Raw genomic sequence first — 13,765 nt, 5'->3', positions numbered from 1 at the left:
CTTTTCCTCCATACGTTGCCCAGCACATTACACAGGTCAGTATTATTATCCCCGTTTTAAAGAGGGGAAAACTGAGGCACAGAGCGATGAAGTGACTTGCCCATGATCACTCAGCAGGCCAGTTGTCAGAGCTGGAAATTGAACCCAGGTCCCCTGCGTTCTAATCCACTAGGCCACACTTCTTCCCAGACCCAGGACATATGTGAAATGTGTAATTGTTACAAAACTCATTCTGGACTTAGTGCTGCCTGTGTTTGGGGATCATGATGATATTACCTTTGACGATGGCACTCAGCAGAACGCAGACTGCCTGGAATCCCTCTGGTGTCCCTGGATGATTCTGTGACAAGTGACTGTTGCCAAACTGCCAATCAGTGGTGACTTAAATCACCCACACTTATTGTGTGGTTCCCTTGCACGGAACTCTCCAGTCTCTCTTATAACTCCTCACAGATTCAGGATAATTTTTGTGCCTCTCCTCTGCCTTTGCAGGGAGTTATTCCTATGGCATACTGAGAAAGCTGACCTGCAACTTGTAAATCTTGTTGCAATGATATGGCTCTGCACTGCCTGAGAAACTCCTCCTCCTCCCTTTCTCCTTTTCTCCATGCCTCAGGTTGGCCACAATTTGAGAGACGAGCATGCTTCTGTGGCGGTGCCAAGCAGCCACAAGCTGCTGCCAAGTGACTGCCTGTTTGTCTCTGGCTGCTGTGTGTAAAATGGCAGATTTAATGAGACAATGCAGAGCAGCTGGTTTTGGCTGTTCCTCTGGCACAAGCAGTTATGGACACAATTTTGGGCACAAACTGCTTCCACCTCAAAGACCATTTGCACCCAGTTGAACTACTTTGAAAATTCCATAGCAGAAGCATTCTCTTGGGCATGGACCTACCCTGCCTCTTCTGCCAAACTCATCTTACACTTGCATTCCACTTGCAACCTTCGCACTTTCCTTCGTAAATGCACTGTGGGAGCAAACACCACACGCACCTGTTGCTAATGAGGAAACTGCCTCCTTTAGCTGTCTGAAAAAGCGTACAGTTAATACAGTGGTGAGGGCCTATTGAGCAAGAGAGAGACCTAGATAGAACTTGTTTCTTAAATGTCAAATCAGGGCTCAATCCTCATTTGCATTTTGTGCATTCCACTCTTTAGTAATGTATGCTGCCCACAGGAAGAGAATCTGGTCATAAACATTCTAGTGGCATATTGTTCTGATGGCATCAAACATGAGGACACAGTTAACTCTAACAGATTATTCTCCCCTGGATGAGTGATGATAATAGGACTTACACACATGCTCATCAAGTGAAAGTGTATTTTGCATGAAATTAATACATATTGAACGTATCTGAGACACGAATATATTTTGGCTGCACAAAAGTGTCCTGAACTGAACCAGAAAAGTGTTGTCATTGGTAGCACTGCTATTGCTGCTTATACCTGCCTTTTTTCTTAATAGTGAAATGACTGTGGCTATGCAGTTTTGATAAAGATTAAATAAAAACAAAAAAAAGCCCTCTCCTTTTCTTAGTAAGATCAGTAGAGTGTGTGTCATCTTCCTCTCTCCTCCTTGGAGAGATAACAAGTGACTCATTACCTTGCTTCACTTTAATATTTTAGATATATGAAGAGACAGAGACAGCAACATGAGAGTCAGTGAACAGGAATATGAAAGTTGAGGTCTGGGAGGGAAGGTTTGGTATGATGCATAAAGAGGAGAAGCTGAAGAGAAATACTGTTCTGGAGGATAAGTATATTCTTTTTTGATGAGGGAACTAGGGACAAGTGCACTTCTGTTTATTTAATTAGCATGTAGAATACTTTGGAATAAGTTACATGTATTTTGATCCTGTATGAATTATTATAATAGCTTGCCAACATAAAAAACATTTGGAAAGCCAAACAGCATAGTGAATCTTTAAAAGAGCCTGTTTGCAGTCAATGGTTGTTTTATGTTTCTATTAGACAATGGAATGATATACAGTGTTGCAGTATGATATACAGTACCCCAGTTTACAGAATTTATCAGACAGCCAAACAAGGCCATACTGATTCATAAGCATTTGGGGTAGCAGAGAACTATGTAGGCTTCCCAGTAGGCTGGCTAATCTTTCATAGAATACTGTATGCTGAAACATGCTATCATCTTTTGACTTCATAGTTCTAAGTCATTACATTAGGACCCTTTTAATGTACATTATTGAAAAATCTGTTACGGTCTATCATCTTAGAGCATTTGATTAAGTCTCCATGACGGAAAATAAGATATTATAACACACACACTTGTACTGCAAAGGTCTTGTTATAGCAGAAGCTTGGTTGCCTTATTATGTTCAAATGAACTGTCCTGAGAAAATAATTAATGAGAAATAAATTTAGATGAACTAAGGACATTTAGATCTGGACAAATTACTGAGCAAAATTGCTTTGCTATGAAATCTTAGACTCATTGTCAAAGATGTTTAGTCTACTCCGGATGTTTGATCTATAGGGCTCTATTCAGAGCAAATTTCATTTTCCATGGTTTTGGCCACAGAGACTCCAGGAGGCTTCTACAATTTGGCTGTCATGGATCCTAATCTTTATTTTGGAGCCAAAAGTTTCTGGGCACTCCTCCTGTGAGGAGCTTTGGCTGAAGTTTTTGGCATAAGCCACGGGCTGGAGCTGAGCAAAAGGTTGTAGCACCTACCTGTGTGTGCTTATATAGATGGAGACATATATTGATAACATCAGATCGACTCATTTGATCATGCCCAGAGAGAATTCCAGTCTCCAGAAATGCAAAGAGATCTCAGAGGCAGGCCGACAACACAACTAATGCGGACACAAATGACTTCCTTATGCTTGCCTGTGCTCTCTTAGAAACATTGGAGAGGATCTGGCACACATGACTATCGTAACTTGCTGTTATCTACTTGTATCTACAAAATGACTGGCAAACTAACAGATGGACTCTCTTGTATGCATTTATCTTGTTTAAATACTGTAGTATCACTGATGCCGAATGGCTGCTGGCTTCCACCACAGAGGTGGCACCCCATTTCAGTGGCAGATGAGTGCACAGAGCGCTCAAGGACTCTTCAGGATGGAAGGAGAACTCTATGCATGCAATGTATTACTACTATGAGTTATACTGACATTGTTCTGTACAATTAAGGATGCTTTTGAAACCAATTTGAACTGATTGTGTTTGACCCCATGAGGGCATGGGCATGAGGTGCCCACCCAACTTGATGAAATTCCAAATGTCACAAACAATATACAAGTCTAGGCTGCTTAGAAATTGAAGGGCCAAAATCTATTTGCTGTGGATGTAAAACCTTAATTACAGTTTCTGCAAGGAACTTTTCATATAGGCCCGGATGAAGACTAGCTAACAAAGGACAATACATAGCTAAGAGAAAGCTGGGGTAAACAGATAACCTTGTGTGTTTCAAGTCAGTGAATGGTACCGATAATCTTTGGTACTGAAACATATCTCTGCTGTTGGCAGGCAAGTGGGATCGTACACTGCACCCATTCAGTGTGTGTGTTACAGTGGCTATACTCCTCTGTTCCAGGACCCACTGTGGCTATCTGATGCACCATGCCTTTTGGAGCTCCTCCGAAGCTTTATGGCTGAATTAGCTCTATTTTGCTGACTCTGGCTTCATATCACAATTCACTCTATAACAAATACTGGCAAAGTCCTCTTCTTATTCATTTAAAGGGCATCACATACTTAAAAAAATAATTTCCTCAGCATTTTACTCCACTGACAGGTTATCTATATCTTAGGACAAACCCCCCCTCGCCACCCCCTTGTTGTGTAACTCTCTTATGTTCTAATACTTTGAGTAGTTTGTTGCTTGATACACCTGATCACCATAGTAATACTAGGCTTTACAGAGCACCTGTGGATAACAATTTTTCTAACATATGTGTTGACACTCCAGATGGTATGCACAGTTCCTGGATACTCCTTGCAATATACTGTTACACCAGATTCATCAAAGCTGGTACAAGGAAATGTAAATGGTACCCCCGTGAAGCTTGGGCCCTTCTGCTGCAATAAAATGCCCCAAGTGGATGGCCATGCTTTGCAGCAGCTTTTGCCTTGTCTCAGTTTTATCCTGATCATATACATGTTTGTTGACTGTATAAAAGATAATTTATTTGTTCATCCAGGTCTTCTGTCTCCACAGATCCTAAATTGTCATAGCACCATTGAAGACACGTGACCGATGCCAGTTTACACCAGCTGAGGGTCTGAGCCCTAGTTTTGATTGAGTCCGGATTTAAATGTTCCTAGACATAGAGCTTCTACCGCTTTTTAAAGACATCTAATCCATAGCATACTATGCCTCAATGCAAGGAATATTTTCTTACATACTGACCCTAAATTTCTCCTTATTCAGTTCCAGCCAATTGCTTTCAGTTATATCCTCCTTTTCCCATCAGAAATATTTTCTTTCTCTATTTTGTTTTCAGCTTTAAAATATTTGTGTAGTTATCACATCCCTCCCCTTAGTTCTTAATTATCCAAATTTGTACTTACTCTACTCTTAATGTTTCCCAATAACTATATTTAGCATAATCTTGCTCTATAGCCCCAATACGTTAATTGTTTGTGTGTTGCTCCAAACTCTCTCCATTGTTTCTGGAAATCATCTATCCTAAACTGAATACAATGTTCCATTTTGGTCAAGATTGAAGACATGCAGAGACATGGCATGTTGTCCCATCATATTGGCTTCAACCACTATATTAGATAGAAAGCTCATGTCTATTTGTAATTGTCCACTGTTGCTCCTAGGTCTTCCTCAGGATTACTGCTGGTCCCAGTTTTCCTGCCCTATAAAATATCTTTGTATTTAAAAAAATGCAAGTTACTGTGGTTGAGCAGAAGGACTGTGAGTGGAAATTTATTTTGTTACTTTCTGTTCATGCTTTATAATCTACTCATTTGATTCCTCTGTCCTGTCATTTGCCTCATCTCTCAATTTGGAATCATCTGCTAATTTGGTCAAGATGTTGTTTACTTCTTGTTCCAGATCACTAATGAAAATGTTAAATAAGACCCAGCTTGATCCCCCTGGGCCCCAATATGCACCACCACCAAATCAGTACATTGTGTGGTTTATCATTGCCCTTTGTCTGCAGTCTTGTTTACCTATTTACCCATTAATGTTTGTTTTCTATCCACATAACACTGTTCCTATCCATGCCAGTTTCAATTAAGTTTTCAAGTAAGGTTGCGTCAGACTCAGTATCAAATGTTTTACTAAAATCCAAGTATATTACATCTGCCACTTTCTCTTCATCCAGTAATTTTGCCACTTTGTCCAAATAAGCAATCAATCTTGTCTAATAGGATTAAGGGGGATTTTTTTTCAAAAGGACTCAAACCTGTGATCCCTGCTTGAACATGCAATTTGCAACTATAAAATCTGAATCAATATTTTTGCACCCAGAAAATGAATTGCAAGGGAAAATCAAATAGTTGCCTTTCTAGTCACCTAATTTGAACTAGCTTCCTGTAGTTAAAGTGTAAACACCCAGATTACTATCTGCGAGTCAATTACATGTGCAAAAATATTGCAGGCACACAGCCATTAATATATTGTGAGTCAAAATGAGTGTACTTATATTAGAGATGTGCAAATAACAGAATTTTACTTAGCCAGAAATACCAAAAAATTAGGGGAGGAAAGTTGTCAAAATACTAAAAAAAAATTAAAGAAATGATTTTTTTTCATATTTTTTGCTTATCTATTGACTGAAACAATTCAGCAAAATCAACAAGCATTTGCAAACCGTTTCGGTATCACTGAATCTGCATTTTTCTCTGAAAGCTGTTTAGATAGAAAAATTCCATCTAGCTCTAATTTATACCTAAAACTACTTGGTTTTGATTGTCAGTGAGATAACTAAAGTTGTAACTATTTGGTTTTGTGCTTACAGTTGAGCTGCAATGTGAAAATGTTGGCATAAATTGAGTTTACAAAAGGGAAGCCACTGAAATTGTACCCATTATTTTTAGTAAACCTGTGCTGCTTTATAATAATGGTTTTGTTATTGGCTAGATGGTTAGATTTTTATTTATTTTAGTGGTTATTTTAGTGGTTATGCCATTATTTCACTGGAGAAAGGAATTACCTGCTAGATTTTTGCCAGTTTTTCTATTTTTGAAAATATAAGAGATAAGAACATAAGTATGGCCATGCTGGGTAAGACCAATGGTCCATCTAGCCCAGTATCCTGTCTTCCGACAGTGGCCAATGCCAAGTGCTTCAGAGGGAATGAACAAAACAGGTAATCATCAAATGATCCATTCCCTGTCTAGTTATTACTTTTCTCCATTCAGCTGTGACTTCCTTAGTCCTTCATGGTGCTGGAAAAAAACCTAGCAATAGCATAGTATGTTTGTTAGCTAACATGACCCATCATTTTGCTTTGTTCAGGGGCCTTGAAATCATGGAGATGAGAGAAGGAGCATTTCTGAAGACATGTAGGGGGTTTTTTTTGGTTTGGTTGGTTTTTGCTTTTTGAAGTGCAAACAAGTTGCTGAATGTCCTGTAGCAAATAAGGGTAGTGGCTTGATGAACCATATATTGAGACTGAAAATATCGTAGTATTGATGTAGACTTCTTCCTCATGCTTCCTTTAGCTTATTCAAGAAACTCTCAAAAAGTTGGTAACTGGGTCAGCTCAAATTTAGGAATTTGTTTGTCAGGGTCTGTTCTTCCTCCCTCCATCCATATATAACTCTGCTACTGCTATCCATCTGAGTTTCATGCTTTGCCTTTCTTGTACTGCGCTTATTTAGGCCTGAGAAAAACATATAATGCTAACCTGTCTCAAATAAGATGTCACTTACCATTTTGTCCAAGTTGCTCATTGAAATGTTGAACCAAATTGGCTTTGCTGCCATTTGGTCCATTAGTCTTACATCCAAACCAAAGAAGAACTTATGAATAGTCACAACAGCACCTCACTAGTCTATTATACGTATAAGTACATCGAGGAACTTGCATCAGGTGTAGGAAGATTCTCTCATTCAGAGAGACTCAGCCAGACCTTGCTCACTTACAATGGTTAGATAATTAGCATCTGCAAGAGATTATAATGTGCACTGGTGACACAGAAGGCTAAGTCTCAGATTGCAGTGGGAGAGGCTGAATTTTGATTTTTTTTAAATGTAAATCAGGGTCAATATTTGTTTGTTTTTGTAAAAAAGTCCATCCCTTATTTGACCAGCTCCAATTTAAAGGCCATTGAAGGCTAATTGGGCAAAATGATTATGATGATTGTAGTCGTACAGTATTACTGTAGTGCTGAGAAGCCCTAGTCATGGACCAGGCCTCCTCCATTGCACTGGGTGCTATACAAACACAGAACAAAAAGACAGCTCATGACTGATGGGCAACCAGTCTGTATGAAGAATGAATTCTGTTGCCACTTCGAAATATTTTCAGATGATAATTGCCTAGTAAATTCTACATGCTGACAAAAGAATAAAGTCTATTTATAGGAAGCATCTTTTATTGTAATCAGTGAAAAAGTGAAGGTTGGAAATGATCAGCAGCCATCCTCTTTGAAAGAGCACTGGATCCTGGAGAGAAAGTACTGCATTTTTGCTATGGCCTTGGCCCGTGACCTAGTCCTCATCAAATGGGTAGGCTGAGACAAAGCTTTGAAGGGAGGCACTGTGGTGATGAGGGCCATATAAGCACCTGGATTGATGGTTGAATGAGTAATAGGTTCCAATTTTAAATTCTCTTTTATTTTAAATCCTTTGCACAGTTTTGAAAAACTCAAAGCTGAGTAAAATATCAGAAACAGATTTGCACATTTTTGCCTAATATGATGAACAATAAATGTGTAATAACAAATAGTTATAAGGGAACACATTTAGGGAACACTTAAGTTTCATAAAGGAAGACTTCAGGATTTCAGACAAGTCTGCTTCCCTTATATTTTCATCAAACTGATATTGACAGTGTAATACAGGAGGTCAGCTTAGAGGATCATAGTGGTCCTTTTTGGCCTTAGAATTTATGAAACTAAACCATGGAGAGGTTCTCAGCCTTTTCTGTTATTTTTTAAGGGCCAAATTCTGCCACCATTACTCATACTGAAAAGTACTTTACTCCAGAAGTCTTCTGATTGACTCAGTATAAAAAAATGCCTCTAATTAAGGTATGTTTGGAGCCTGAGGTGTAATTAATGGTTGCAAATTATATTTACATCCTTGGATAGAAAATGATGCATAACGAAAAGGATTATTATTATTATTATTATTGTTACCTGCCAACACACTAAAGGCCAACACAGTAACCCAGCACAGTTCTGCTATGACAACTCTTGCTAACGTAACTTCCTATCCAACTGTTGATAGCATATGGTTCCCTTGTACCATACAGATAGGGATTTTTTCCCCAATATATTAAAGCCCATAGTTGCAACACCACTGGCAACTATTTTTAGTGTAGCTGCAGACTGCTATGTCTGAGCAAGTGTATGATCATGGCTTCAAACATGTTTTCAAGCCACAGATTGGACTGGGCTTCCGAGAGCCAGACAAATCTGCACAAGATATAAATTGAGAGATAACACACATGAACAAGACACAACATGCTTTCCCTTCCTGAGAGGATGTAGTTTGTCTTATGTAGATCATATTATAGGCTGATTAATGATTTTGACTTTTCAATTCTCAGGTTCTGTTTTTAGAACCAGTTTAGGCATTAGGTGATCATTGATTCTCTCCCAAGCTGACAGTGGTAATTATCAACATTAGTACACCTGCCAGTCTTTATTTAAACCCTCTCAGAGATGAAGAAGTATGGAAACTAAACAACCTTGACCTCCTCTTCTTGTTTCCATTAAGATACAGTGACATGCAAGCTATAGGTAAACCAACACTGCATGCTCTGAAATAAGGAGATTCAAAACTCCATGCCAAGTCACATTCCAGAGGAATAAAATAATTATGGGAGATAAAAAGGGTCATAAACAATTTCAAACACATAATGTGCCAAGTTTTCAAGAAATGCATGTGTGGAAACAATGTATCCCAAAGTGTATCTACATCTGCATACATTAGGGTGAAAGCCAACCTTGTGAAAATGGCTAAAATGGGACTTCAGTGGTGCACAGGATTTGTGCAGTGCCTCTATACAGGGATGAATTTCATCCACCAGACAGCAGTTGTGCATTCAGTGGGTAGGTAGCTGCCTAACTGTTGATTTTACACATTCTGTTAGCTACTTATGTGCACTCTGCAGATGTGTGTTTGGGAGCACAGTTTTGTATCGATGCCTCCACTTACCATTTTTGGAAATTTGATCATCTATAAAAGGGGAGATTTTCAAACACGCAAACGGGAGTTTAAGTGCCCAACTTCTACAGCCCTTCAGTGGTATTTGAGTGCCTCTCTCTTCTTTTCACCTTTGAAAAACTCCCCCAGAAACTCTAAAAGCCATTATATGTGCAATTTAGTGGTCACTTACATAAATTCCTGCTGGTCCAAGCGTGTTTATGAACGAACTTTATCAAACTACTTTTATTAAAACCTGGCGGACGCACTAAACATTGCAGAAGAAGCCAAACTGAGAATAGTATGTTGTTGTAGATCTAAAGAGCTCCATTTCTTTTATTTCATATTTGCTTTCTTTCATCAGGGGTTTGCATGTATGCACTTGACTGGGGATAAATAAGATTGTTCAAATGAGCCAGGATGGAGAACTAGAGAGGAAAAAAGAAAAAGAAAAAAACAGCCTGCAGACAAGTTAAAGATGTGAATTTTCTTGGCTCAAGCTTTGAAGATAAAGCAGTGCCCTGGGGACTGTGGTAAAAAGTAAGCTCTCGATTAGGCATCAGGCACAAACTGACCAGCATCCAATCAGATTTGTTCTACTCTGTTTCATCGGAACTGCAATGTGTTAATGTCTTTGTCTTTTTAAAGTCACACTGTCTTATTTTGATTTTTAAATTCTGGAGAATGCATACATGTGATCAGCTATTATAGCTCAAATAATCGTTATTTGACATCTGACATTTGTGATATATTTTACTGTATTTTTAAGTGTGTATATATATTAATGGCCTTTATCTTCCTAAAAGCTTCCTGTCATAAACTCTTTTTGAATTTCTTATGAATCTGGAGTCGTATCTTTAACTAAAAATCTGAATGCTGTAGTAGCAGAGATTTACCTTCTACAGCATCACCTTTCTCTTGTGAGTTTTCTATATCATCTTTCACTCAACTGTCTAAGTGCTGTTTACAGTAGAAGAGTTTTATGTTGGGTCAGTGATACATAGCCTGTACATTAAGAACCAGAGGCATCTTGCTCTGTTCTTTATATGAAGCTTTTGAGAAGTTCATGGGTATGATTCTAGCTTATGCATAAAGGAGCAGCAACCCAGTGGAAAAGAGATACTGTGATGCCTCCCCGTGCTTCCAAGTTTTGGGTAAGGAGGGGACATACAGACCTCCCTTTAATATAGCCAGTTTAAAATCTATACATAGTATCAGAAGATCCATACGCAAAAGTTGCACTGGTTTATCTTAACCAATTTAAGTTAAAACGGTGCCAACTTGTGTGTAGACAAGCCCTGGAAATTGTAAAAGAGGAGCAGGAAATAGCACTGCAGCATGACAGATATTTGTTTCATTGTATGGTATAAATAATTGATTGCAATTTCATTTCACTGTGTCAATAATATACTAAAGCTGCTTTAATTTGCATCAGAGGCTGAACTGTCTTCCAGCTTGCCCCAGGATCAGAAGGAGATAATGGTGATGTAAAACTAACTTTGCCACAATCCCTTGGGTCCTGCATTGATCAGAGCTTGGGCAGGCCCTAGGACTGAGATCTCAGCTATCAGCACCAAATTTTCACCATTAATTAATATTGACTTTGGTAGTGACATAGTTGGTACTGTGTGCTTCAGGTAATTCCTAATGGAGTCTATATGGCCACTGAAATAAGGCTTTTTAGTATAATAATTAGCACTCATATAAAAAAGTCTATGGGAACTCTGACAGGGCCTTATTTAAATATAACCATAATAAAAGATTAAAGCCCATTTGTTTGGGTTTTTCTATCAAACAAAACAATGTTTTAAGACAGAGAATATTAGCTTCCTTCTGCATTTCACTTTCTCCCTGCGTGTTACAATGGGCTATTCTCAGTTTCAGGGAAATATTTGTTCAAAATTCTGTTACAATATTTTAGAAGGAAGTGTGGCGGAGAGAAAGGAATCTTTTCAAACAGACTTACCATGGGAATTCATCAGACTGAAGCATCAAGGCATAATTGTTTTCTGACTTTAAAAAAACCTAGGCAAACTGCACTTTAAAAATTGTAATTGTTTCACAAAAGTAAGAGAGATAATATTCAGGGGGGAAAAGGCTTTTAAGATACATGAAAAGGACTTTCTTTTCTGAAGCAAAATAGCATATGTTCAACCAAATAAAGATAAATTCAAACACTTTTAAAATTGCCTGTTTAAAGTGGTGATGAAAGTTTTGATGGTTCTCTCTCTCTCTCTCTCTTTTTTTTTTAAAGGTTTCATTCTTTTTTCTGTTTAAGCTTGTTCCAACAGCGGCTGGTAGCATGACATACTTGTTTATCCCTTCACGATCCTTTCAGTTGCAATGCACTGCAGTGTCAGAGAGTCAAGGGAAACAAAGATCTCTTTATGCAAAGTGAAATAACAAAAGCAAAAGCAAATAAAATGAGGTTGGGTCTGAATAAAGATACCGTGCAAAACTGATACATAAGTTATGTTTGAGAAGAGCTGTCCCCAAGTGAAAATTCTTCCTCCCACTCCATCTTTTCCCTAATCACCTTCTTCACCAACTTTAATTCATTCCCATTATTATTTATTTGTATTCCAGTAGCACCTAGAGGCCTTATCTAACATCAGGGTCAAAACACTTAGTAAGAGACAGTCCTTGCCCTGAAGAACTTACAGACTGAATAGACAAGTCAGACAAAGGGTAAGAGAAAGCAGTTGAACGTACAAACAAACTCTGAGCATAAGACATTAAGAGATTCAGTGACTGGAGGCAAAGTTGGGAACTGAACACAGAGCTAAAACCTCAATCTGGGGGCTAAGGGTCAAGATCATATTTCCTCCCTGAAATATAGCCTATATACAAAATGAATATAATGGATCGGATTCTCTTTTCACTTATGCTAGTTTAATACTGGTGTGACTCTATAGATTTCATCTGATTTGTTCCAGTGTAAATTAGAGAAAAATCAGGTCTTATAATGGGCAGTCCATATTGGTTTGAATCAAGCCCATTCCTTAGTAAAGATTTCACTCGCTACTCATCCCCTGTCACTAATCTCCCAAAATGTCATTATGGAGAAATTCCTCACAACATGTTCTCTGGGCAGCATGAGTGATTACAATAAGAATACTTCACAGTTTTATAACCGTGTACGTTGTCAAAGTACTCAACAGAACAAAATAGAGATAACCAGCTTCCAATTGTAAGTAAAAAGGTCCTGTAAGAGTGTCAGTTCTTTTATTCCAGGCTAATATGTTAATCTGCATGTTGCATTTCTGAATTTACCTTCTCTTCTCGAACTCTGACTTTACCCATTAAAAATCAGTGAATCACTTTCGGGTTTAGTTCAGCTTCACTGAACAACATGAATTCCTTGCTACAGTAGATCATGAGTATTGTGTAAATTTGGATCAGTTAAAGGGTTAAACAAACACTGACATTTCTCTTTCAACTTACATTATTTCTATTTCTTTAGATGCCTCCTTGGCATCATGCTGCTAAGGCTGTTGAGACTCCCAGATAGCCCATCTTGAATGACTTTGGTCCATATTTCAGTTTTAAACCAAAACAAACTGTATGGCAAGAGTTGGCATGAGGGGAAAGGATATCAGAAGTGCTCAACTCTTATAACAGGGGTCATATTTTTAGAAGCACTCAGATTCCATTTACTCACAAAAATAAGTGGCCAGATGTTCAGACTTGCTTCGCATTTTGGGCATTGTGCTCTTTTAAAGAGCTGGCTGCTGCTTTGAGTGCTGCACACTTAAAATTCTGGCCCAGAGCTCTTTTGAAAATCAGGCCCAAAATGGAGATTGCTGCCTGAAACTGAAGAGGTTGCAACCAGCACAGCAACCATATCTACCAAGATTGCAAACCATGAGTCTGATTCTGCAGCTCCTCAAATGGGAAATGCTATTTTAAAAAGTACATAAAAGAGCTCAGAAAAACATACCGTACACAGAATGATGAAAGATAAGCATTCAAGGAAGTTGTAGCCAGTGCTCCCTACACAAAGGGGTGTGGGTTGTGTGACTCAGAGTGATGTAACCGAACCACAAGAATGGCAAATGATCCGGAGATAAGTCAGCAGAGAAAGTGTCTCTATAGAAGAAAGAGAGTGAATGTGCCTGCACCAAAAGAGTCACAATGGGTATTTTTTCTACATAAAAGCAGAAGACATAGGTATAAAAATATAAATATCAATTATACACTCATGTGTACATGCAATTACTTAAGTGTAAGTGCATGCATGTTTCAAAGACACTACTTCATCGCTAGTACCCAAAGAGTTAAACTCAAACTTTTCTTTCCCTTCCCTTGCCCAGATGTTTCTGGAAAGGGCTGTAAGGGAGAATGCAAGTGAGAAAGGAAACAGGTGAGGGAGACTATAGGTAGGTGGATGGGCAGTTCGGCTGGTTGGCAGGCTTCAAACCAACCTCAGGCTGAGCTGGTCCCCAGGCGAGGGGAATCTTT

Source organism: Chelonoidis abingdonii, chromosome 4 (genome assembly GCF_003597395.2).
Source record: "Chelonoidis abingdonii isolate Lonesome George chromosome 4, CheloAbing_2.0, whole genome shotgun sequence".
In the NCBI taxonomy this organism is placed as follows: domain Eukaryota; kingdom Metazoa; phylum Chordata; order Testudines; family Testudinidae; genus Chelonoidis; species Chelonoidis abingdonii.
The sequence above is the reverse complement of the archived record's forward strand: the minus strand, read 5'-3'. Positions refer to the sequence as shown.